We start from the raw sequence: 13,361 nt of genomic DNA on the forward strand, positions 1-13,361 counted from the left end.
AAGTTGGCTTGCCATGAAGCGCAATAAAACTGGGCCACTGTGCTGTAAGGGCATCAGAAATGACAACCAAAGCGGCCCTCCTATGAGATGAAATGGCACGTCAGACCTACATTCTTGGTTGTCGGACCGTATGGCGGATGACTGACAGCTTAGTATTCCACCAGTGTCTCCAGCAGACACATCATCGCTGGTCATCTGTGCTTAGTTCGCAGCGGGACTTATCACTGAGAACATTTCTACTCCAGCCAATGAGATGACAGCGCAAATATTCTCAACACCACCTGCAAGCGGGTTTGCTGGTGTATGGAGGTCAGTGGTGTCGGCGTATGGGGCACCATGAGTGCAGCCCCAGGTCTGTGAGCTGCCTATTAACGTCCTTGGGGTCACTGAAGCACCAGTTGCACTTCGAATCGATGATAATGACGAATCCGGGCTCCGAGTGCCTCTCTGACGATTGCTCGACCCTCAAGCTCTCTCATCTGTCTACGTCGACCTGTTCTTCTGACGCTGTCCTGGGCCATGCGAATATCGTCGAACAGTGGCATTGGTCCTATTCAAATGTCGAGAGATTCTTTGAGCCCAACTACACATCCTGTCTCAAATGTCGGCATCTGCGTATATTGTCTCTGCGACGCATAATTACCGTGCAACTGAGTACCCGGAATGAAATACGTAAGCACTTAATGCCGTAGTACCGTTATGTCTCCTGTTAACCAGCTTTGGTAGCTGCGCGGTGAAATTGCGTTGCAGCATCACACAACCAACCATCGGCAGCTGAGGCTTACAATTTTGCATTTTCCGTCGATATCTATAGGAATATCAGTTCGTGACCATTTGCATAACTCCTTCGTGGTGCGTGGTTTTTTTCTTATTTTATTTTAGAGTGTATAAAAATGTACGTAACTGTTTTCTTCCGTGCATATTTTAGGTAGAAAATTAACATTGAACAAGCAATTTGACAACCCTATAATCACATGTGAACCAAGTATCTTCATTCAATACTCTGTAGCTATGTTGTCCAGTAAAGGCAGAGTATTGAGTCTAGATGCAACTTCCCTCATTTTCTACAATTATAATATAAAATCTGGCATCTTAATCGCTATACAGCATGCCGTATACAAAAAAGGGCACTTATTTGATAGTAATCCAGAAATAACTACATTTTCCCTTTTCTTCAGCTACACATCATTCCCCCAAACGGAAAAAATGTCTCTACGCCTCTCTTTATTGCTCTATCCCTGCTTATTATACCCTATGAAGCTCCCCAGCAACCATACCAATTACAGCGTCTAAGTATATTGTTCCACACTACATTCGAACAGTTTCATAATATTTTTATTTCTAAAAAGTTTTCCTCAGCTCCTTGTTTCATTCGTTTCAAGTAATGCTTTCTTTTCTAGCAATGTTAAAGATTTTCAGTTCTAACAGCTCTTAATTTCTCTTTTTACAACCAACCTATATGTAGGTAAATTCCTACCGACGATGAGCATAATCTAACTGGATTGAAACTCGGTGGACACACAAACCTGTACCAAAAATAAGTGCTTAAGATGGCCGAGAGTTGGTGTACGCATACCACAAGCAGCGTCCTCTAGTAAGTGACCATAAACGCCTCAGTTGCACCGAGCAATGTTAATTATGTGCCTTACAAACATTAGAACCCCCAAACGTGTGCGTCAAGGAACGCAATATGAGTGTTTAAGTGGGCTCGAAAAGCACCGAATGTGCGATCGGTCTCGGAAAAATGAGTTCGTGCGACATTCAGCTAATACTACTACAGGAAATGTTTGCTAAAGCAGTCACGCCCGTATGAGGACCGGTTTTACAGAAGGCAGTTGTCTACAGCAACGAGTGGATTCTGCACAACACAATGTGACCGTAGCATGCTGTCTCAGCGATTTCCCCGTATGGTGGTGAAGGTTTACACCTATATTTAACTTTCGATCGACGCTGGTGCAGTAGTATAGACTGGTATGTTCCTATCAAAGACAGGACGCCGTCTGCAAGAGCAGTGCACTCGCATGGCAAAGCCACTTGAGCGGCTGCCTTTCCGATCACACCTTCATGCGGCTGAGCTTCATTCACAGATCGTATTTTAGGTTAGCGAAGCCAGCAGTGCTTCACAGTTGCTAAATATGCGTGGGAACTGGTTATATGCTCTACTCCATTTCTCGTCCCCCCCCCCCCCCCCCCCGTTCTCTCTCTCTCTCTCTCTCTCTCTCTCTCTCTCTCTCTCTCTCTCTCTCTGCCACATCTATTTCCTCCTCTCCCCTTTGTCCATCTCCTCCTCCCCCGTCTGTCATATCTTAGGACTTTTTTATTGTTATTGCAAATTAAATAATGTTCTAATCATATGCCGATAAGCTATAAATAAAATTTTCCTGTTTCCTGTGAAAACAGACTGCGAGGAAGAAACGGAAACAGCACACTGCTGTGAGTACAATTTTTGTTTAAAAAAAAATTATATATAATGAGGAGGTATATATATATGGGAGAAACAATTTTCTAATGATTTAAATGCCCTACCATCGTATTTAAAACTGACTGAGAAATGAAACAAAACCGCACATTTTAACAGCAGAGAACAGTAGGCATATACCATTTTCTACTTCTAAATCGATGGGAATAGAAAACCTGTGCGTTTTTTTTTAAACAATTTATAACTCCTGCCCTTCAGAATGTTCTTTAATATACCGAACAAAAATTTGAGCTAAATCGCCGAAGAATTTGAGATTTTTGGTAACAACGTTAAGCACGACTTGTCCATATTAAGTAGTAGAGATGAACTTGACAGTCTTATAGTTACCACACTAGAGGATGCTAGAATACTTTAATAACATACACTTGCGGTGGCATATAACATCAGTTTTTTCTTTTGGTCCATCAGTCTTCCGACTTGGGTGATGCGGCCCCGCACGAATTCCTCTCCTGTGCCGACGTCTTCATCTAAGGTCATCACTTGCAACAAACGTCCTCAATTATTTGCTGGATGTATTCCAATCTCTGTCTTCCTCTATAGCTTTTACCCTCTACAGCTCCCTCTAGTACCAAGTAAGTCGTCCCTTACGTTCTATCATCCTGTCCTTTCTCCATGTCAGTGTTTTCCACATATTCCTTTCCTCTCCGGTTCTGCACAGAACCTCCTCGTTCCTTACCTCTACATCTACATGGATACTCTGCTAATCACATTTAAGTGCCTGACAGAGGGTTCATCGAACCACCTTCACAATTCTCTATTATTCCAGTCTCGTATACCGCGCGGAAAGAATGAACACGTATATCTTTCCGTGAGAGCTCTGATTTCCCTTATTTTCGTGGTGATCGTTCCTCCCTATGTAGGTCGGTATCAACAAAATATTTTCGCATTCGGAGGAGAAAGTTGGTGATTCGAATTTCGTGAGAAGATTCCGTCGCAATGAAAAACGCCTTTCTTTTAATGGTGTCCAGCCCAAATCCTGTATCATTTTTGTGACACTCTCTCCCATATTAGCGATAATACAAAACGTCCTGCCTTTCTTTGAACTTTTTCGATGTACTCCGTCAGTCCTATCTAGTAAGAATCCCACACCGCGCAGTAGTATTCTAAGAGAGGACGTACAAGCGTAGTGTAGGCAGTCTCCTTAGTAGGTATGTTACATTTTCTAAGTGTCCTGCTAATAAAGCGCAGTCTTTGGTTAGCGTTCCCCCAACATATTGTGTGTGTTCCTTCCAATATAAGTTCTTCGTAATTGTAATACCTAGGTATTTAGTTGAATTTATGGCTTTTAGATTAGACTGATTTATCGTGTAACCGAAGTTTGAGTTCCTTTTAGAACTCACTTGGATGACCAGCTCACTTTTCGTTAGTTAGGTTCAACTGCCACTTTTCGCACCATTCAGATATATTTGCTAAATTGTTTTGCAGTTTGTTTTGATCTTCTGATGACTTTATTAGTCGATAAACGACAGTATCATCTGCAAAAAACCGAAGACGGCTGCTCAGATTCTCCCAAATCGTTCATATATATAAGGAACAGCAAAGGGCCTACAGCACTACCTTGGGGAACGCCAGAAATCACTTCTGTTTCACTCGATGACTTTCCGCCAATTACTACGAACTGTGACCTTTCTGACAGGAAATCGCAAATAGTCACGTAACTGAGATGATATTCAATAAGCACGCAATTTCAGTACGACCTGCTTGTGTGGTACAGTGTCAAAAGCCTTCCGGAAATCCAGAAATAGGGAATCGATCTGAAATCCCTCGTCAATAGCACTCAACACTTCATGGGAATAAAGAGCTAGTTGTGTTTCACAAGAACGATGTTTTCTAAACCCATGTTGACCGTGTGTCAATAGACCGTCCTCTTCGAGATAATTCATAATGTTCGAACACAGAATGTGTTCCAGAATCCTGCTGCATATCGACGTTAACGATATGGGCCTGTAATGTAGTGGCTTACTCCTACTACGTTTCTTGAACATTGACGTGATCAGTGCAACTTTCCAGTCTTTGGGTACGGATCTTTCGTCGAGGGAACGGTTGTATATGATTGTTAAGTATGGAGCTAATGCATCAGCGTACTCAGAAAGGAACCTAATATGTATGCAGTCTGGACCAGAAGACTTGCTTTTATTGAGAGATTTAAGTTGCTCCACTACTCAGAGGTTATTTACTTCTAAGTTACTCATGTTGGCAGCTGTTCTCGATTCGAATTCTGGAATATTTACTTAGTCTTCTTTTGTGAAGGCATTTCGGAAGGCTGTGTTTAGTAACTCTGCTTTGGCAATACTGTCTTCGATAGTATCTCCATTGCTATCGCGCAGTAAAGGCACTGATTGTTTCTTGCCGCTAACATACTTCACATACGACCAGAATCTTTACCTTATCAGTCCACCTAATTTCCAACATTCGTCTCTAGCACCACCTCTCAAATGCTTGGATCCTCTTCTATTGCGGTTTTCCCACAGTCCATGTTTCACTACCATAGAATGTTGTGCTCCAAACAAACAATCTCAGAAAATTCTTCCTCAAATTTAGACCTATGTTTGATACTAGTAGACGTCTATTGACCAGAAATGCCCTTTTTGCCACTACTAGTCTGCTTTTGATGTCCTCCGTCCATTATGACACCGCTAAAATGATTGATGATGAAGACTTAGATGATCCGAAGTCTATTTCAAATAATAATAGAACACAATTGAGTGGGAAAGTGCTAAGAGGGCAAACTTCGTCTTCCATAACAAAAGGTTTTCACTGGTTTTCGATACTCGTGTAATCAGTTTTACAGATGGGTGTGATCTGTGCTTGTTCGACTCGTGGAAAATAAAAAACGAAAGGTATCGATTCTGATTTCGTGCTTAATGGTGTGTGGTGAATCCCGCAACCATTTGCTGACAGTGGGTGATTGTGTTAGTGTTACGTAAGCGCCGTCTAATAGCCGTAGTGGCGGCGATGTTGCTGCTGTGGTGACCTCGTTACGCAGACGGTGTGCGTAAAAACGCGGACACAAAAAGGATTGGCGCGCCAGTGAGTAGCCTGGGCAGGCGCTGGCGGTGCCTGCAGCCGCGTCACCCCCCAGCCGCGCTTCCTGGCCCGCCGCTGTTCCGGCCGGAAGCGGCGCAACCTGTTCCCCTCCTTTCTCCTCTTCCTCCCCCCACCACCACCGCCCACGAGCCATCCCACCATGTGACCACGGAGCTTCTCGCCGCTACCACTGTCACACACAATCGTAACCCACTGTTGTGAAAATTGTTGCTCTGTGACACTAGCACCCCATGCGGCGAAAAAGCCGACCGTCATAAGCGCCGTAAGAATATTTGCTTTTATTCTTCTTTTTACGTAATTCACGAATTAGTTATTTTATCGAGAAATCGGAGGCAATACAGAAGCTTATCGACAATCATTCTTACCACGCGCCACTCGCGAGCGGAACAAGGAAGGGCGGATTCTGTTAGTGGCACGCCGGCCGCTATGACCGAGCGGTTGGCGGCGGTGCGGTTCTTTCCGTCCCTTTACGACGAACCTGCACCTACCTGTGAACATTGTCTCAGCAGATCATCAGTAGGAAAGCAGAGCGAAACCTACTGTACTTCGACGTGAACCAGGCTGCAATTGAAGTCACTAATCTACGTTTCGGGAGAAAGTTTTCACACGGAATGAAAGGTTGGAAATTTTGTCCTCAGTTAATATATTCTGAAACTTCAGGTGAACAAGTATCACTGCCAAGACCGTGCTAGTCTTAACACAGTCACTCACAATCCCTTTCACTCACGTTAGCAAGTTTATGGTGTTGCATTTCCCGAAAACGTAAGAGCTACAAAAATACTGATTGTTTTTGTTTGAGTATGCTCGCCAAATAATAAGTCTGTCGGTACTAAATGCAGTCACGGTTTTTAGCCACCGACCCGCTCAGTACGCCACGCGGAATTTGTCTTTTCTTGTCACAAAATTCACTTAAAAATTCCGAAATTTCTACACGCCCATCGGAATAAGTATGCCGTCTCTTTACCACACTTTCGATGTATGAAACACTGCTAGATCGGGCAGCTTATCGTTTCCATCGGAACTACTACTACCACTACTACTACTACTACTACTACTACTACTACAACTACACACGTCCGAACTGTTTCATGGCTAGGCTCCGACTGTTCTCTAGAGTACCCTTAGTCTTCTCTACCAGCAGAGAAAGGCGCACGAAGAATATTGATTTAACATTGGTCAGTTAATTCAAAAGCCAATAGTAAAACAACATTCTCCTGCGTCAGTCCGCGCTTTTCATCAATAATCAATCGCAAAATAGTAAACCTAACGACTGTACTTTTTACCGACGTAATTATCTAATATGCTGAAGTTTTGCTTATGCATAAAGTTATTTACTATTGTAATTTATACGTGAATTAACTTTCCCTTTACCATAAACTTATTTTACAAATCTGTTCTACAAAAATCGTCTCGCGGGATTAGTCGTGCGGTCTAGGGCGCTGCAGTCATGGACTGTGCGGCTAGTCCCGGCGGAGGTTCGAAACCTCCCTCGGGCATGGGTGTGTGTTTGTCCTTAGGACAATTTAGGTTAAGTAGTGTGTAAGCTTAGGGACTGATGACCTTAGCAGTTAAGTCCCATAAGATTTCACACCCATTTGAACCCTACAATAATCCCATTTGTCCAATCCATACTTCTTCGAAATGCTCCCACACTAAAGCCCACTACATTACTCGTTAAACAGTTATCTTCATATTAACCTTAAACCACACTCACGCATCACTCATACTGCTAAAACACATTTACAACATTTTACATATACAAAAAGACATAACACTTTATGAAAATACTAGAACAGTTTACGAAAAACATTTTATTACTTTAGTGCGCTCTAGTGGGCACACTCGATACTAAAGTCACAGTCCTCCTATCCAATATTGTCCTCTATCGGCTGATGCATAAACTACGTGTGCGTCCAGTCTCGCGTCACCATCTGTCACTATCCAGTTCTGAGACACATCTCCCACTTAACCGCCTCCAAGGCAAGATCGTTATACGGCGCTACGCCTCAGGTTCTACGCTCTTCAGTCTGGAACCGCGTGACCGCTACGGTCGCAGGTTCGAATCCTGCCTCAGGCATGGATGTGTGTAATGTCCTTAGGTTAGTTAGGTTTAAGTAGTTCCAAGTTCTAGAGGTCTGATGACCTCAGAGGTTAAGTCCCATAGTGCTCAGAACCATTTAAACCATTTTTGTTAGTTGTACCAGAAGTACCCTTCGCCACACACCGGTAGGTGGCTTGCGGAGTATGCAGTAGGTATAGCTGTTATTCAGTCTGAAGCGTTAGTAAAGCATCAAAAAGCATTGACGATTGTAAAGTAATTGTAAACAGTCAAAAATCAAATGAAATGCCGTAACCGACAGCGTATTAAAGATGAAATAATTTCGAATGTCGTCTGTTTTCTTGTCATCTTTTTATTTTTTTTTTTCAGTGGCATGATGATTCGGCTTAACAATAAACGTAAATCGTCTTTTTTCTTAAGAACCTATATGCAACTTTTTTTCTTTAGTATGCTTGTCTTTTCTTGACTTGATTTCTATATTTCTGTGGCTGTCTGTCTTGACTTGATTTCTATGATACTTCTGTGGCTGTCTGTCAGTGATTTTGAATGGAGTCTGATTTCCAATACACAGTTCCATTTAACTACTTCATGTTCAGGAGACGTCAGTGTTCAAGATACTGATGTTTGTGGGTCCGACGTTAATGACTCTGATGTATGACGGTGATTCAATAAATAAGTCGCAAACTGGGGTAGACACATCAGTGTTTTCAGCATACTTCCCCTATAAACACTTATCCCGTCGTTCGACAAGGCGTTAAAAATAAGTGCAGCATAGAATTCGTGTAATGGCGTGTAACAAGTTCATTTGGTACCTGTAGTTGCTGTTACCCAAACGACCGATGTGCTCTGCGGTAGTGAAATACCCCCTTAGAGCAGAAACAACGCGCCAACATCGGGCACCCAGGGTGCCTAGGACGCTCGTTGTTTGTGACTTGTTTTTGTACTTCGCTGAATTCTGTATCCAATTGAACACAGATTTCCATGAAATACATTTATGACACTATACGAGAAGAATTTGGCCATGAAAGTCCTCTGCGGACATTTCAATGTCTCTCAAAGAAATCAGCACACATGTTGCCTTGGTCTGACTTCAGACCTTTAAGCATTGGCAGCGGAATACTGGGTTATAGGCTTGTAAGTAGGCTGTTTGGGTTTTTATGTTGGTAACGCCACGTAGCACTCTGTATGAAAATCGCTGACAGCGCTGTGTGCAATCTGTTGCTGGTTGGACTCATTGTTGGATTATTCGCTAGAGTAGTGTTGGACAATTGGATGTGAACAGCGCGTAGCGTTGGGCAGTTGGTGAGCCGTCAGCAGTGGTAGATGTGACGAGAGAGATGCCTGAGTTCTGAGATGTTAATATGAGCGGACGTTCTGGACGTGTGTCCGTCAGAAAAAGGAAATTTGTCAAAATAGACACCAAGAATTTATGTGGACTATATATTATGACTTTTGAACACTATTAATGTAAAGGCATTGTTTGTTCTGTATCAAAATCTTTCATATGCTAACTATATGCCTATCAGTAGTTAGTGCCTTCAGTAGTTAGGATCTTTTATTTAGCTAGCAGTATTGGCACTCGCTGTATTGCAGTAGTTCGAGTAACGAAGATTCCTGTCAAGTAAGGGGTTCATGAAGGGTATAGGTTATTGTTAGTCAGAGCTGTTCTTTTGTAGGGATTACTAAAAGTTAGATTGTGTTGCGCTAAAATATTGTGTGTCAGTTTAGAAATTATCAGAATAAGTAAAGAGAAAATTGAGTACGTTCAGTTTTACTCAGCTTTTTCTGTATCAAATAACGTAGTTTACCAGCACAGTCTTTCTTTACATTCAAAGGGGAAGTTTCAGGCTGCCTTGCACATTACATGTGCTGCCACCTTATTCATTGTGTAGGGGAGAAATTTAAAACGATATGCGATATTATGGTGTTTGCAACTTATTGTCTCACCCTCGTAGTAACAGTTGTGGAATAGGTTTCTTCAGTTCCTTTGGTTTTTATCATACTTCACGTTTTAATGTCAAGGGCGCATGGGAGTTTCTTCCTCGGCGACAGTTGCGATGGCTTTCGTTAACACGTTTGGATCAAAGTGCAGTGAACAAAACAACGTTAGTGTTCTCCGAAGGTCTTCCATTATTTACTAGCCACCTTATGCTCCTCTCAATATAACACTTAGCTTCACCAAATGGCTGTAGGTTGTAACAGAATCACCACTAAACAATCCTGTAATGAGATGTTTCATACCTAGAGAATTACAAATGTTGTCTTATTTTTGTTGCTGCTGCTGTAATTTACTGCGCTACATTCGCTCCCTTCTGTATAAAACATTTTAAAATTCAGTACAAATAATACGCATATGAATATCGCATTCGTGGAATCGTATTCGTGAGTGTGTTTATCCTGCGCTGATAAAAAGTTGCTTTAGAAATATCATAAGAACTCTTTTGTGGGTGATCGGAAAAACACTCTAACGTGAGATTTCCATTGTCAGTATTGGCGCGCTGCCGTCGCATCGTATAACGAAAATGAGCTAGTGTGTCGCCACTGTAGGTGCGCAGCGCCGCTGCGTCTAGACCAGCGGTTTCGAGACTATGGTGGTTCTGCGAAAAGTGAAGAGGTGCTCAGTGAAAAACTGTTAGTCATGGCGTCCCCTCCCCCCCTCTTTTTGATGTTAGCTAATATTTAAAATTGAAATAATCACTGAATAAAACAAGTTCTTAAAATTTTATTGATCTTCAAGATAAGCAAAGTGTTCCATCACAGGAAAAGTTTGGAAACCGTTGGGCTAGACTCTCGTCAGGCTCAGCTGCAGCGAGGCGCATCTCCCCCTACCCGCATCCGCAGTTCTCGTTTCCCACTTCGCCAGCACAATACCTTTGTGGACAGCCCGCAATTCTGCCGGGCTCTATCAAGATTAGGACCACAGACCAGCTGCTCCCGTCTGCTGACGCAATTTCAGACGTGCCTCAGAGAAATGTGTCGGAGCCCTACCCACATTGATGACCCGACACAACGTTGGTATTAACCTCAGAATTTTTACAGATGAAGCAATATATAATGAACTATGGCCTGAAAAAAAAATTGCATAAATATTCTCCGATTTTGATAAATCTCGAAGTGGTGTAAAGATTGGCACTTTTGTTTCAAATGTTCGAAAATGTAAGATTGTGTACTCCACAAAAAGTAAAAACCGGGTTGTTGTTGTTGTTGTGGTCTTCAGTCCTGAGACTGGTTTGATGCAGCTCTCCATGCTAATCTATCCTGTGCAAGCTCCTTCATCTCCCAGTACCTACTGCAACCTACATCCTTCTGAATCTGCTTAGGGTATTCATCTCTTGGTCTCCCTCTACGATTTTTACCCTCCACGCTGCCCTCCAATGCTAAATTTGTGATCCCTTGATGCCTCAGGGCATGTCCTACCAGCCGATCCCTTCTTCTAGTCAAGTTGTGCCACAAACTTCTATTCTCCCCAATCCTATTCAATACCTCCTCATTGGTTACGTGGTCTACCCATCTAATCTTCAGCATTCTTCTGTAGCACCACATTTCGAAAGCTTCTATTCTCTTCTTGTCCAAACTATTTATTGTCCATGTTTCACTTCCATACATGGCTACACTCCATACAAATACTTTCAGAAACGACTTCCCGACACTTAAATCTATACTTGATGTTAACAAATTTCTCTTCTTCAGAAACGCTTTCCTTGCCATTGCCAGTCTACATTTTATATCCTCTCTAATTCGACCACCATCAGTTATTTTGCTCCCCAAATAGCAAAACTCCTTTACTACTTTAAGTGTCTCATTTCCTAATCTAATTCCCTCAGCATCACACGACTTAATTCAACTACATTCCATTATTCTTGTTTTGCTTTTGTTGATGTTCATCTTATATCCTCCTTTCAAGACACTGTCCATTCCATTCAACTACTCTTCAAAGTCCTTTGCTGTCTCTGACAGAATTATAATGTCGTCGGCGAACCTCAAAGTTTTTATTTCTTCTCCATGGATTTTAATACCTACTCCGAATTTTTCTTTTGTTTCCTTTACTGCTTGCTCAATATACAGATTGAATAACATCGGGGAGAGGCTACAACTCCCTTCCCAACCACTGCTTCCCTTTCATACCCCTCGACTCATATAACTGCCATCTGGTTTCTGTACAAATTGTAAATAGCCTTTCGCTCCCTGTATTTTACCCCTGCCACCTTCAGAATTTGAAAGAGAGTATTCCAGTCAACATTGTCAAAAGCTTTCTCTAAGTCTACAAATGCTAGAAACGTAGGTTTGCCTTTCCTTAATCTTTCTTCTAAGATAAGTCGTAAGGTCAGTATTGCCTCACGTGTTCCAACATTTCTACGGAATCCAAACTGATCTTCCCCGAGGTCGGCTTCTATCAGTTTTTCCATTCGTCTGTAAATAATTCGTGTTAGTAATTTGCAGCTGTGACTTATTAAACTCGTAGTTCGGTAATTTTCACATCTGTCAACACCTGCCTTCTTTGGGATTGGAATTATTATATTCTTCTTGAAGTCTGAGGGTATTTCGCCTGTCTCGTACATCTTGCTCACCAGATGGAAGAGTTTTGTCAGGACTGGCTCTCCCAAGGCCGTCAGTAGTTCTAATGGAATGTTGTCTACTCCCGGGGCCTTGTTTCGACTCAGGTCTTTCAGTGCTCTGTCAAACTCTTCACGTAGTATTGCATCTCCCATTTCATCTTCATCTATATCCTCTTCCATTTCCATAATATTGTCCTCAAGTACATCACCCTTGTATATACCCTCTATATACTACTTCCACCTTTCTGCTTTTCCCTCTTTGCTTAGAACCGGGTTTCCATCTGAGCTCCTGATATTCATACAAGTGGCTCTCTTTTCTCCAAAGGTCTCTCTAATTTTACTGTAGGCTGTATCTATCTTACCCCTAGTGAGATAAGCCTCCACATCCTTACATTTGTCCTCTAGCCATGCCTGCTTAGGCATGTTGCACTTCCTGCCGATCTCATTTTTGAGACGTTTGTATTCCTTTTTGCCTGCCTCATTTACTGCAAAACCGGGTAGTTATAATTAAATTGCAGCTACTCACATGGGTCAAGTGTTAGCGTGTGATTATAGTATGGCAGAAAACTTGGTGGATATTCTAGTGCGTTACTGAGGAATCTATTTACACTGGAAAAATAGTTAGTTTCGATTTTGGCCACCAGGTGCAAATCTGGGCTGTGAATGCAAGAAAGAAGTATAAAAAATGTTTCCATATGCAGAGGATTAGGAACGGGACATGGGGGAAATCGTCAGACAAGTGATAAAGGCATATATCGGTTTTATTATTAACCACGGCTTGCAGAGTTTGTTCAGTATGAGAACTGGAGGCGTCGACGAATTGCTGCATCCGTAACGCGACGTGATCAACCGTTCCTCACAGCAGTTCCGGCGAAATCTGAGCAAAGTGGTCCTGTATACTGGCTTTCAGATTAGGTTGTTCCTGTACGTGCCTCAGGTAAACGCCTTCTTTTAGATAACAACAGAGCAAAAAGTGACATGGGTTCAGATCAGATGACCTCGCAGGCTATGCATCTGGAAAACCTCTGAAGATAAAACATTCGTGGAAGGCTGCTTAAAGCGGCCGAGCGACCTGAGGTCTCGCGCCATTTTGCATAAAAAGAGTGCGTTCCACACAGTTGCGCTCTGGTAAAGCAGGAATCAAATGTTGTACAAGGAGCTCTCGAGAACTGTAGACGTCACGGTACACTCGTTAGGCCCTCTGGGTGTATTCTCTTCA

At 42.5% G+C, this 13,361-nt stretch overlaps 1 protein-coding gene across 1 annotated transcript in view; it reads left to right on the plus strand.

Moving 5' to 3' along the window:
* Nucleotides 1-13,361, plus strand: part of LOC124605687 (prolow-density lipoprotein receptor-related protein 1-like) — a 203,620-nt gene that overhangs the window by 43,656 nt on the left and 146,603 nt on the right. The window lies entirely within an intron of this gene.

Source organism: Schistocerca americana, chromosome 1 (assembly GCF_021461395.2).
Source record: "Schistocerca americana isolate TAMUIC-IGC-003095 chromosome 1, iqSchAmer2.1, whole genome shotgun sequence".
NCBI lineage: Eukaryota > Metazoa > Arthropoda > Insecta > Orthoptera > Acrididae > Schistocerca > Schistocerca americana.